Source organism: Palaemon carinicauda, chromosome 1, assembly GCF_036898095.1.
Source record: "Palaemon carinicauda isolate YSFRI2023 chromosome 1, ASM3689809v2, whole genome shotgun sequence".
Taxonomy (NCBI): domain Eukaryota; kingdom Metazoa; phylum Arthropoda; class Malacostraca; order Decapoda; family Palaemonidae; genus Palaemon; species Palaemon carinicauda.
This window is the reverse complement of record NC_090725.1, coordinates 135,907,988-135,923,382: the sequence shown is the minus strand read 5'-3', so window position 1 is coordinate 135,923,382 and position 15,395 is coordinate 135,907,988.

Here is a 15,395-nt window from a genome sequence, read left to right as displayed (position 1 = left end):
CTCTTTAACTATCATCTGGATAACCCTATCCAGCAATATATCAGATTCAGCCAGAAAGCCTCTTTTACTATCATACTGCAAACCTTGTCCAATAATGAATCACACTCAATCAGAAACCCTCTTTAACTATCATCTGGAAAACCCTATCCAGCAATATATCAGATTCAGCCAGAAAGCCTCTTTTACTATCATACTGCAAACCTTGTTCAACAATGAATCACACTCAATCAGAAACCCTCTCTAACTATCATCTGGATAACCCTATCCAGCAATATATCAGATTCAGCCAGAAAGCCTCTTTTACTATCATACTGCAAACCTTGCCTAACCATGAATCACACTCAATCAAAAACCCTCTTTAACTATCATCTGGAAAACCCTATTCAGCAATATATCAGATTCAGCCAGAAAACCTCTTTTACTATCATACTGCAAACCTTGTTCAACAATGAATCACACTCAGTCAGAAACCCTCTTTAACTATCATCTGGATAACCCTATCCAGCAATATATCAGATTCAGCCAGAAAGCCTGTTTTACAATCATACTGCAAACCCTGTCCAACAATGAATCACACTCAATCAAAAACCCTCTTTAACTATCATCTGGATAACCCTATCGAGCAATATATCAGATTCAGGCAGAAAGCCTCTTTTACAATCATACTGCAAACCTTGTCCAACAATGAATCACACTCAATCAAAAACCCTCTTTAACCATCATCTGGATAGCCCTATCCAGCAATATATCAGATTCAGCCAGAAAGCCTCTTTTACTATCATACTGCAAAACTTGTCCAACAATGAATCACACTCAATCAGAAACCCTCTTTAACTATCATCTGGAAAACCCTATTCAGCAATATATCAGCTTTAGCCAGAAAGCCTCTTTTACAATCATACTGCAAATCTTGTCCAACAATGAATCACACTCAATCAAAAACCCTCTTTAACTATCATCTGGATAACCCTATCGAGCAATATATCAGATTCAGCCAGAAAGCCTCTATTACTATCATACTGCAAACCTTGTCCAACAATGAATCACACTCAATCAAAAACCCTCTTTAACTATCATCTGGATAACCCTATCCAGCAATATATCAGATTCAGCCACAAAGCCTCTTTTACTATCATACTGCAAACCTTGTCCAACAATGAATCACACTCAATCAGAAACCCTCTTTAACTATCATCTGGAAAACACTATTCAGCAATATAGCAGATTCAGCCAGAAAGCCTCTTTTACAATCATACTGCAAACCTTGTCCAACAATGAATCACACTCAATCAGAAACCCTCTTTAACTATCATCTGGATAACCCTATCGAGCAATATATCAGATTCAGCCAGAAAGCCTCTTTTACAATCATACTGCAAACCTTGTCCAACAATGAATCACACTCAATCAGAAACCCTCTTTAACTATCATCTGGATAACCCTATCGAGCAATATATCAGATTCAGCCAGAAAGCCTGTTTTACTATCATACTGCAAACTTTGTCCAACAATGAATCACACTCAATCAGAAACCCTCGTTAACTATCATCTGGAAAACCCTATCCAGCAATATATCAGATTCAGCCAGATAGCCTCTTTTACTATCATACTGCAAACCTTGTCCAACAAGGAATCACACTCAATCAGAAACCCTCTTTAACTATCATCTGGAAAACCCTTTCCAGCAATATATCAGATTCAGCCAGAAAGCCTCTTTTACTATCATACTGCAAACCTTGTCCAACAATGAATCAAACTCAATCAAAAACCATTTTTAACTATCATCTGGAAAACCCTATTCAGCAATATATCAGATTCAGCCAGAAAACCTCTTTTACTATCATACTGCAAACCTTGTCCAACAATGAATCACACTCAGTCAGAAACTGATGGAGTACCTGCAAGTAAGATATGTTTTCCCATGGCGGGCAGGCGCCAAGTGAGTGTGCCGGTTGCAGAGAGCAACCGAGTCAGTCTGTATCTGAGGGCTCATTAAACCACATGTCCCAACCATCGTGTGTCTTTTGTCCTGCCTTGACATCCAATATGGCGCAGTGATTCTCAAGGACCAACGTGACCCTCACCATGCCCTTCAAGCGCCGCTCATTGCAGTCCACCCCAAGGGCCGCACGCCCTGTTGTCCCCCGTGGTCTCGTTCGTGCCCTGCAAGAAGCCAGGCAGGCCATGGCGGCACAGCAGCAAATGATCAACGTTCTCTGTGACCGGTTTTCGACACATGCTACTCCTGCACCTCGTGTCCCCACGTCTGCAGCCCCGGAGAAGTGTGAAATTGAGCTGAAGCCTGCCGCATTCAGGTCCTGGAGGAGGTCGATGGAATGCTGGATCGAACTGTGCAGACTACCGCCCCACGAGGTCGTCCACCACATCAGGCTATACTGCACACCCCCTCTACAACGGGCGCTGGACGCCAGATTCACCTCACAGGAATGGAGCCACCTCACCGCCACGGAAGCCATGGATTCTATTCGCGATATTGTGTTGCGTTCTACAAACCGTGCTGTGTTATGGTCGGAGTTTTTCAATGCGGTACAAGGCCCAGGAGAAAGTGTCAGTGATTACTTTTTGAAGTGTTCTCAAAAGGCCACCGATTGTAATTTCCAGTGCCCTCAGTGTCAGTGTAATCTGGCTGAATACATGTTATTACCTAAGTTAATGGTGGGCCTAAGCGACGAGGCTATGCGTCGCCATGTATACCAGTGTAGCAATGACATCAATAGTGTTAGTGCCCTTAGGGCCAGGTGCTGTGCCTACGAGGCGGCCCGCGTCGACGCCGCTGCGCGCCAATGCAACTGGAGGGAATCTGCTTGTGCAGCTGGCAGCGAGACACCCGAGGCAGATCATCCGAGTGCGACCGTCGCTGGCACAGGTAGGGGTCCCCCACCCCCTCCCTGCGGGGAGTGCGGTGGGCGCCATGCCTCTGGTAGAGCTTCATGCCCCGCTAAATCCGTCGTATGCAACGGGTGCCACAAGCAAGGCCACTACTACAGATGCTGCAGAAAGTCACAGGCAAAATTGGCAGGATCCCCGACAGATGTGTCTTGTGCTACGTCTAGCGCTGTGCTTGTTGCGGGCGCCAACCTCGCCCGCCACCCAGTAGTGGAGGTGACAGTCGTCCACAACGACACAGGAGTACGAGTGCCAGTCACCGCCGTGGCGGACACTGGGGCACAGGTATGTGTGGCTGGGCCCTCCTTGCTATCGCACCTCCAAGTCCGCCCAGCTTCTCTTACACCCCGGGCTGGCTTGCGGGATGTGGCAAACCTTCCCCTAAAGTGCCTTGGATCTGCCGTGTGCCACGTCACCCTGCAAGGTCGCACCACGGAGCAGGACGTGTACTTCGTGCAGTCGGCAAAGCACCTCTTCCTGTCGTTGGATGCTTGCAGGGATTTAACGCTGGTACCCAAGGAGTTCCCCCATCCCTCCCCCGCGGTGGCACACGTGAGCCTGTTCGATGGCACAGCCAGACAGACCGCCCAGGTACCACCCCGACCTGCCGAGGTGTCCATGCTGCCCCAGGAGGAACATGCGGCCAGGTTGGAAGCCTGGCTCCTGCAACATTTTGCTACGACGACATTCAACACAGCCAGGAAGCCACTGCCAGTGATGCAGTGGAAACCGCATCGTATCCACCTGCTCCCAGGAACTACGCCGTACGCATGCCATACCCCAGCATCAGTGCCAAAACACTGGGAAGAGGAAGTGAAGGCCCAGCTCGAAGAAGATGTCGCCCGTGGCGTCATAGAACCGGTACCTGCCGGGCAGCCAACCGAATGGTGCGCCCAGATGGTGGTCGTCGCCAAGAAGTCAGGACAGCCACGCCGTACAGTCGACTATCAGCGCCTCAACGCATCTTGCCTACGGGAGACACACCACACCCCCGCCCCATTTGATATGGTGTCCGGGGTACCTAAGCACACGTTCAAGACCGTGGCGGACGCGTACTGGGGATACCACCAGGTGGAGTTAGACGAAGAAAGTCACGATCTAACCACATTCATTACCCCCTGGGAGAGATTTCGTTACCGTTGTACACCCATGGGGCACTGCTCTGCCGGCGATGCGTATACTCGACGATTTGACGACGCCATCCAGGACATCCAGAGGAAATATAAGTGCGTAGACGACACCTTACTCTACGACGACAGCATCGAAGGGGCCTTCTGGCATGCCTACGACTTCCTCGAAACATGCGCAGCCAAGGGTATCACGCTCAAGCCGGAGAAATTCCAATTCGCAAGAAAGGAAGTAGACTTCGTGGGCTTCAACCTGGGCTGGGAGGCCTACAAGCCAACAGAGGAACGTTTGGCGGCCATCAAGAACTTCCCGATGCCACGTCAGCCCTCTATCATCGACATAAGGGCTTGGTACGGATTTGTCAACCAGCTGGCGCCATTCCTCGCAACAGCCCCCATCATGAACCCATTCAGGGAGCTCCTCAAAAAACCAACTGGGAAGGCAGTGTACTAGGACGAGGCACTCCGCACCAAATTTCATCACGCCCAAGACACGATCTGCCAATTAGCAAAGGACGGACTGGCCTACTACGACAGGAGCCGCCCCACAGCAGCGATCACCGACTGGAGCAAAGAAGGCATAGGGTTTGTAATCCTTCAACAGTATTGCTCATGCAGCTCCGCCAATACGCCCTTTTGCTGCACGGGTGGGTGGCGCCTGGCACTATGCGGCAGCCGCCATCTCACTGTCGCCGAAGCTGGCTACGCTGCCGTGGAGGGGGAGGCCCTCGCGGTAGCCTGGTGTCTCCAGAAGGCGAGGCTGTTCTTCCTGGGGTGCCCCAATCTCACCGTTGTTACGGACCACCGCCCGTTAACCAAGTTACTGGGGGATCGGGCCCTCACGGAAATCTCGAACCCCCGCCTCTTCAGGCTGAAGGAGAGAACTCTGCAGTACCGATTCAGGGTCAAGTACCTGCCGGGGAAGCGTAACAGCGCGGCGGACTTCTTGTCCCGATACCCCGCTCTGAAAGCCGATCCCAGCGCCTACGACGTGGACCTCGACGAAGACCTAACCGACACCATGGCGGCCGCCGTCTTGGCAGCAGTAGAGCACGACAGCTGTGTCATGGACGAGGCGAGAGTCAGGCACGCCGCTGTCAGCGACCCCGTGTACCAGCTGCTCATGGCCAGGGTCCTGGCCGGGGACTGGGCTGATAGGAAGTCCCAGGAAGTTGCGTGCCTTCGGCCCTTCTACAGTGTCAGGGAGAGGCTAGCCGTTATCCAAGACTTGGTGACATACACGTTCGAACAGGGCAACGTTCGCCTAGTTATCCCGGAGCCTCTCCGTCAGCAGGTGGCTGCCAACCTACACGCGGGGCACCAAGGCCTGGATTCGATGCAACGACGAGCGCGCCAGACGGTGTACTGGCCTGGACTCGAGGGGGACCTGCAGTATCACCAATCCTCGTGTGAAGAATGCGACGTACACACACCATCCCAGGCCGTGGAGGAACTCATCATCACGCCGCCCCTAGAGTACCCCTTCTAGATGACCGTAGCAGATATGTTCCAGTACGACGGACACTCGTATATGGCCTACGCAGATAGGCTCACAGGGTGGCTGGAGCTGGCCCACTTCCCCCACGGAACCTCCTCCTCCCACATCAAGACTCAGCTACGTCGCTACTTCGCCAGATGGGGGGCCCCGGAGCAAATCTCCACGGACGGTGGCACCAATCTGGCAAGCGAGGAAATGGGGGAATTTTTCAGGTTATGGGGCGTGTCTGTGCGTCTATCATCCGCCCAGTACCCGCAGTCCAATGGCAGGGCAAAGGCCGCAGTCAAGATCGGGAAGCGGATAATAATGGCGAACACGGGCAGCAGCGGCACCCTCGACACGGACAAGTCCTCTATGGCTATCCTGCAGTACCTCAACACCCCCCTCCGCAGAATAAACAAGTCACCCGCCTAGATGGCAGCGGGCAGGCAGCTCCGAGATGGCGTACCTACGGCCCGCTGGCACCTCTCGGTAGACAAACACTGGGGGGCAACCTTACGGCAAAGAGAACGTCAGATGGCTGACAGTGGTGCCGCCCTCACCGGGACCGGACCATCCAGAAAGCTCCCAGCCATCAACCCGGGATCCCAAGTGCGAGTGCAAAATCAGGCCACCAAGCTGTGGGACCGCACCGGTACCGTGACGGAAACGCTCCCATACCGACAATACCTAGTCAAACTAGATGGCAGCGGGCGCCTCTCCCTTCGTAACAGGAAGAACCTGCGTCTCGCATCATCGGGGCCCCAGCCTGGACGGGCCAAACCTGCTACACATCCAGCCACGCCCACGCCCGAGCAGCTACCAGGCAGTCACCCTACGCCCAGCCCACATGCAGTACGAGAGCCACGCCCATCACGGCACACTAGAAGGCCTGCGTGGATGGATGACTACATGTGATCATCGTACATTACAGCGGCACCTGCATATTTTTTTTTATTGCCTTTGCTTTTCATATTATTCTATGAACATGTATTACCTGCACATTGTGGTTGCATTACTGACAGCTATGTACCTGTCTTTCTATTCTCGCACCTGCATATTTTTTTTTTTATTGCCTTTGCTTTTCATATTATCCTAGGAACATGTATTACCTGCACATTGTGTTTGCATTACTGACAGCTATGTACCTGTCTTTCTATTCTCACACATGCACCCAATTTAATCCATGTTTATCCATGCATTATTTTTTATCATTGCCTCTCCATGTATACCCATGTATTAATCTCGGGGGGGGGGGGGATGATGGAGTACCTGCAAGTAAGATATGTTTTCCCATGGCGGGCAGGCGCCAAGTGAGTGTGCCGGTTGCAGAGAGCAACCGAGTCAGTCTGTATCTGAGGGCTCATTAAACCACATGTCCCAACCATCGTGTGTCTCTTGTCCTGCCTTGACATCCAATAGAAACCCTCTTTAACTATCATCTGGATAACCCTATCCAGCAATATATCAGATTCAGCCAGAAAGCCTCTTTTACTATCATACTGCAAACCTTGTCCAACAATGAATCACACTCAATCAAAAACCCTCTTTAACTATCATCTGGATAACCCTATCTAGCAATATATCAGATTCAGCCACAAAGCCTCTTTTACTATCATACTGCAAACCTTGTCCAACAATGAATCACACTCAATCAAAAACCCTCTTTAACTATCATCTGGATAACCCTATCCAGCAATATATCAGATTCAGCCAGAAAGCCTCTTTTACAATCATACTGCAAACCTTGTCCAACAATGAATCACACTCAATCAAAAACCCTCTTTAACCATCATCTGGATAGCCCTATCTAGCAATATATCAGATTCAGCCGCAAAGCCTCTTTTACTATCATACTGCAAAACTTGTCCAACAATGAATCACACTCAATCAGAAACCCTCTTTAACTATCATCTGGAAAACACTATTCAGCAATATATCAGATTCAGCCAGAAAGCCTCTTTTACAATCATACTGCAAACCTTGTCCAACAATGAAACACACTCAATCAAAAACCCTCTTTAACTATCATCTGGATAACCCTATCGAGCAGTATATCAGATTCAGCCACAAAGCCTCTTTTACTATCATACTGCAAACCTTGTCCAACAATGAATCACACTCAATCAAAAACCCTCTTTAACTATCATCTGGATAACCCTATCCAGCAATATATCAGATTCAGCCAGAAAGACTTTTTTACAATCATACTGCAAACCTTGTCCAACAATGAATCACACTCAATCAAAAACCCTCTTTAACCATCATCTGGATAGCCCTATCTAGCAATATATCAGATTCAGCCACAAAGCCTCTTTTACTATCATACTGCAAAACTTGTCCAACAATGAATCACACTCAATCAGAAACCCTCTTTAACTATCATCTGGAAAACCCTATTCAGCAATATATCAGATTCAGCCAGAAAGCCTCTTTTACAATCATACTGCAAACCTTGTCCAACAATGAAACACACTCAATCAAAAACCCTCTTTAACTATCATCTGGATAACCCTATCGAGCAATATATCAGATTCAGCCAGAAAGCCTCTTTTACTATCATACTGCAAACCTTGTCCAACAATGAATCACACTCAATCAAAAACCCTCTTTAACTATCATCTGGATAACCCTATCGAGCAATCTATCAGATTTAGACAGAAAGCCTCTTTTACAATCATACGGCAAACCTTGTCCAACAATGAATCACACTCAATCAAAAACCCTCTTTAACTATCATCTGGATAACCCTATCCAGCAATATATCAGATTCAGCCAGAAAGCCTCTTTTACAATCATACTGCAAACCTTGTCCAACAATGAATCACACTCAATCAAAAACCCTCTTTAACCATCATCTGGATAGCCCTATCTAGCAATATATCAGATTCAGCCACAAAGCCTCTTTTACTATCATACTGCAAAACTTGTCCAACAATGAATCACACTCAATCAGAAACCCTCTTTAACTATCATCTGGAAAACCCTATTCAGCAATATATCAGATTCAGCCAGAAAGCCTCTTTTACAATCATACTGCAAACCTTGTCCAACAATGAAACACACTCAATCAAAAACCCTCTTTAACTATCATCTGGATAACCCTATCGAGCAATATATCAGATTCAGCCAGAAAGCCTCTTTTACTATCATACTGCAAACCTTGTCCAACAATGAATCACACTCAATCAAAAACCCTCTTTAACTATCATCTGGATAACCCTATCGAGCAATCTATCAGATTTAGACAGAAAGCCTCTTTTACAATCATACGGCAAACCTTGTCCAACAATGAATCACACTCAATCAAAAACCCTCTTTAACTATCATCTGGATAACCCTATCCAGCAATATATCAGATTCAGCCAGAAAGCCTCTTTTACTATCATACTGCAAACCTTGTCTAACAATGAATCACACTTAATCAGAAACCCTCTTTAACTATCATCTGGAAAACACTATTCAGCAATATATCAGATTCAGCCAGAAAGCCTCTTTTACAATCATACTGCAAACCTTGTCCAACAATGAATCACACTCAATCAAAAACCCTCTTTAACTATCATCTGGATAACCCTATCCAGCAATATATCAGATTCAGCCAGAAAGCCTCATTTACAATCATACTGCAAACCTTGTCCAACAATGAATCACACTCAATCAAAAACCCTCTTTAACTATCATCTGGATAACCCTATCCAGCAATATATCAGATTCAGCCAGAAAGCCTCTTTTACTATCATACAGCAAACCTTGTCCAACAATGAATCACACTTAATCAGAAACCCTCTTTAACTATCATCTGGATAACCCTATCCAGTAATATATCAGATTCAGCCAGAAAGCCTCTTTTACTATCATACTGCAAACCTTACCAACAATGAATCACACTCAATCAGAAACCCTCTTTAACTATCATCTGGATAACCCTATCCAGCAATATATCAGATTCAGCCAGAAAGCCTCTTTTACTATCATACTGCAAACCTTGTCCAACAATGAATTACACTCAATCAAAAACCCTCTTTAACTATCATCTGGATAACTCTATCGAGCAATATATCAGATTCAGCCAGAAAGCCTCTTTTACTATCATACTGCAAACCTTGTCCAACAATGAATCACACTCAATCAGAAACCCTCTTTAACGATCATCTGGAAAACCCTACTCAGCAATACATCAGATTCAGCCAGAAAGCCTCTTTTACAATCATACTGCAAACCTTGTCCAACAATGAATCACACTCAATCAAAAACCTTCCTTAACTATCATCTGGAAAGCCCTATTCAGCAATATATCAGATTCAGCCAGATAGCCTCTTTTACTATCATACTGCAAACCTTGTCCAACAATGAATCACACTCAATCTGAAACCCTCTTTAACTATCATCTGGATAACGCTATCGAGCAATATATCAGATTCAGCCAGAAAGCCTCTTTTACTATCATACTGCAAACCTTGTCCAACAATGAATCACACTCAATCAAAAACCCTCTTTAACTATCATCTGGATAACCCTATCCAGCAATATATCAGATTCAGCCAGAAAGACTCTTTTACAATCATACTGCAAACCTTGTCCAACAATGAATCACACTCAATCAAAAACCCTCTTTAACCATCATCTGGATAGCCCTATCTAGCAATATATCAGATTCAGCCAGAAAGCCTCTTTTACTATCATACTGCAAAACTTGTCCAACAATGAATCACACTCAATCAGAAACCCTCTTTAACTATCATCTGGAAAACCCTATTCAGCAATATATCAGATTCAGCCAGAAAGCCTCTTTTACAATCATACTGCAAACCTTGTCCAACAATGAAACACACTCAATCAAAAACCCTCTTTAACTATCATCTGGATAACCCTATCGAGCAATATATCAGATTCAGCCAGAAAGCCTCTTTTACTATCATACTGCAAACCTTGTCCAACAATGAATCACACTCAATCAAAAACCCTCTTTAACTATCATCTGGATAACCCTATCGAGCAATCTATCAGATTTAGACAGAAAGCCTCTTTTACAATCATACGGCAAACCTTGTCCAACAATGAATCACACTCAATCAAAAACCCTCTTTAACTATCATCTGGATAACCCTATCCAGCAATATATCAGATTCAGCCAGAAAGCCTCTTTTACTATCATACTGCAAACCTTGTCCAACAATGAATCACACTCAATCAAAAACCCTCTTTAACCATCATCTGGATAGCCCTATCTAGCAATATATCAGATTCAGCCACAAAGCCTCTTTTACTATCATACTGCAAAACTTGTCCAACAATGAATCACACTCAATCAGAAACCCTCTTTAACTATCATCTGGAAAACCCTATTCAGCAATATATCAGATTCAGCCAGAAAGCCTCTTTTACAATCATACTGCAAACCTTGTCCAACAATGAAACACACTCAATCAAAAACCCTCTTTAACTATCATCTGGATAACCCTATCGAGCAATATATCAGATTCAGCCAGAAAGCCTCTTTTACTATCATACTGCAAACCTTGTCCAACAATGAATCACACTCAATCAAAAACCCTCTTTAACTATCATCTGGATAACCCTATCGAGCAATCTATCAGATTTAGACAGAAAGCCTCTTTTACAATCATACGGCAAACCTTGTCCAACAATGAATCACACTCAATCAAAAACCCTCTTTAACTATCATCTGGATAACCCTATCCAGCAATATATCAGATTCAGCCAGAAAGCCTCTTTTACTATCATACTGCAAACCTTGTCTAACAATGAATCACACTTAATCAGAAACCCTCTTTAACTATCATCTGGAAAACACTATTCAGCAATATATCAGATTCAGCCAGAAAGCCTCTTTTACAATCATACTGCAAACCTTGTCCAACAATGAAACACACTCAATCAAAAACCCTCTTTAACTATCATCTGGATAACCCTATCGAGCAGTATATCAGATTCAGCCACAAAGCCTCTTTTACTATCATACTGCAAACCTTGTCCAACAATGAATCACACTCAATCAAAAACCCTCTTTAACTATCATCTGGATAACCCTATCCAGCAATATATCAGATTCAGCCAGAAAGACTCTTTTACAATCATACTGCAAACCTTGTCCAACAATGAATCACACTCAATCAAAAACCCTCTTTAACCATCATCTGGATAGCCCTATCGAGCAATATATCAGATTCAGCCAGAAAGCCTCTTTTACTATCATACTGCAAACCTTGTCCAACAATGAATCACACTCAATCAGAAACCCTCTTTAACGATCATCTGGAAAACCCTACTCAGCAATACATCAGATTCAGCCAGAAAGCCTCTTTTACAATCATACTGCAAACCTTGTCCAACAATGAATCACACTCAATCAAAAACCTTCCTTAACTATCATCTGGAAAGCCCTATTCAGCAATATATCAGATTCAGCCAGATAGCCTCTTTTACTATCATACTGCAAACCTTGTCCAACAATGAATCACACTCAATCTGAAACCCTCTTTAACTATCATCTGGATAACGCTATCGAGCAATATATCAGATTCAGCCAGAAAGCCTCTTTTACTATCATACTGCAAACCTTGTCCAACAATGAATCACACTCAATCAAAAACCCTCTTTAACTATCATCTGGATAACCCTATCCAGCAATATATCAGATTCAGCCAGAAAGACTCTTTTACAATCATACTGCAAACCTTGTCCAACAATGAATCACACTCAATCAAAAACCCTCTTTAACCATCATCTGGATAGCCCTATCTAGCAATATATCAGATTCAGCCACAAAGCCTCTTTTACTATCATACTGCAAAACTTGTCTAACAATGAATCACACTCAATCAGAAACCCTCTTTAACTATCATCTGGAAAACCCTATTCAGCAATATATCAGATTCAGCCAGAAAGCCTCTTTTACAATCATACTGCAAACCTTGTCCAACAATGAAACACACTCAATCAAAAACCCTCTTTAACTATCATCTGGATAACCCTATCGAGCAATATATCAGATTCAGCCAGAAAGCCTCTTTTACTATCATACTGCAAACCTTGTCCAACAATGAATCACACTCAATCAAAAACCCTCTTTAACTATCATCTGGATAACCCTATCGAGCAATCTATCAGATTTAGACAGAAAGCCTCTTTTACAATCATACGGCAAACCTTGTCCAACAATGAATCACACTCAATCAAAAACCCTCTTTAACTATCATCTGGATAACCCTATCCAGCAATATATCAGATTCAGCCAGAAAGCCTCTTTTACTATCATACTGCAAACCTTGTCCAACAATGAATCACACTCAATCAAAAACCCTCTTTAACCATCATCTGGATAGCCCTATCTAGCAATATATCAGATTCAGCCACAAAGCCTCTTTTACTATCATACTGCAAAACTTGTCCAACAATGAATCACACTCAATCAGAAACCCTCTTTAACTATCATCTGGAAAACCCTATTCAGCAATATATCAGATTCAGCCAGAAAGCCTCTTTTACAATCATACTGCAAACCTTGTCCAACAATGAAACACACTCAATCAAAAACCCTCTTTAACTATCATCTGGATAACCCTATCGAGCAATATATCAGATTCAGCCAGAAAGCCTCTTTTACTATCATACTGCAAACCTTGTCCAACAATGAATCACACTCAATCAAAAACCCTCTTTAACTATCATCTGGATAACCCTATCGAGCAATCTATCAGATTTAGACAGAAAGCCTCTTTTACAATCATACGGCAAACCTTGTCCAACAATGAATCACACTCAATCAAAAACCCTCTTTAACTATCATCTGGATAACCCTATCCAGCAATATATCAGATTCAGCCAGAAAGCCTCTTTTACTATCATACTGCAAACCTTGTCTAACAATGAATCACACTTAATCAGAAACCCTCTTTAACTATCATCTGGAAAACACTATTCAGCAATATATCAGATTCAGCCAGAAAGCCTCTTTTACAATCATACTGCAAACCTTGTCCAACAATGAAACACACTCAATCAAAAACCCTCTTTAACTATCATCTGGATAACCCTATCGAGCAGTATATCAGATTCAGCCACAAAGCCTCTTTTACTATCATACTGCAAACCTTGTCCAACAATGAATCACACTCAATCAAAAATCCTCTTTAACTATCATCTGGATAACCCTATCCAGCAATATATCAGATTCAGCCAGAAAGACTCTTTTACAATCATACTGCAAACCTTGTCCAACAATGAATCACACTCAATCAAAAACCCTCTTTAACCATCATCTGGATAGCCCTATCTAGCAATATATCAGATTCAGCCACAAAGCCTCTTTTACTATCATACTGCAAAACTTGTCCAACAATGAATCACACTCAATCAGAAATCCTCTTTAACTATCATCTGGAAAACCCTATTCAGCAATATATCAGATTCAGCCAGAAAGCCTCTTTTACAATCATACTGCAAACCTTGTCCAACAATGAAACACACTCAATCAAAAACCCTCTTTAACTATCATCTGGATAACCCTATCGAGCAATATATCAGATTCAGCCAGAAAGCCTCTTTTACTATCATACTGCAAACCTTGTCCAACAATGAATCACACTCAATCAAAAACCCTCTTTAACTATCATCTGGATAACCCTATCGAACAATCTATCAGATTTAGACAGAAAGCCTCTTTTACAATCATACGGCAAACCTTGTCCAACAATGAATCACACTCAATCAAAAACCCTCTTTAACTATCATCTGGATAACCCTATCCAGCAATATATCAGATTCAGCCAGAAAGCCTCTTTTACAATCATACTGCAAACCTTGTCCAACAATGAATCACACTCAATCAAAAACCCTCTTTAACCATCATCTGGATAGCCCTATCTAGCAATATATCAGATTCAGCCACAAAGCCTCTTTTACTATCATACTGCAAAACTTGTCCAACAATGAATCACACTCAATCAGAAACCCTCTTTAACTATCATCTGGAAAACCCTATTCAGCAATATATCAGATTCAGCCAGAAAGCCTCTTTTACAATCATACTGCAAACCTTGTCCAACAATGAAACACACTCAATCAAAAACCCTCTTTAACTATCATCTGGATAACCCTATCGAGCAATATATCAGATTCAGCCAGAAAGCCTCTTTTACTATCATACTGCAAACCTTGTCCAACAATGAATCACACTCAATCAAAAACCCTCTTTAACTATCATCTGGATAACCCTATCGAGCAATCTATCAGATTTAGACAGAAAGCCTCTTTTACAATCATACGGCAAACCTTGTCCAACAATGAATCACACTCAATCAAAAACCCTCTTTAACTATCATCTGGATAACCCTATCCAGCAATATATCAGATTCAGCCAGAAAGCCTCTTTTACTATCATACTGCAAACCTTGTCTAACAATGAATCACACTTAATCAGAAACCCTCTTTAACTATCATCTGGAAAACACTATTCAGCAATATATCAGATTCAGCCAGAAAGCCTATTTTACAATCATACTGCAAACCTTGTCCAACAATGAAACACACTCAATCAAAAACCCTCTTTAACTATCATCTAGATAACCCTATCGAGCAGTATATCAGATTCAGCCACAAAGCCTCTTTTACTATCATACTGCAAACCTTGTCCAACAATGAATCACACTCAATCAAAAACCCTCTTTAACTATCATCTGGATAACCCTATCCAGCAATATATCAGATTCAGCCAGAAAGACTCTTTTACAATCATACTGCAAACCTTGTCCAACAATGAATCACACTCAATCAAAAACCCTCTTTAACCATCATCTGGATAGCCCTATCTAGCAATATATCAGATTCAGCCACAAAGCCTCTTTTACTATCATACTGCA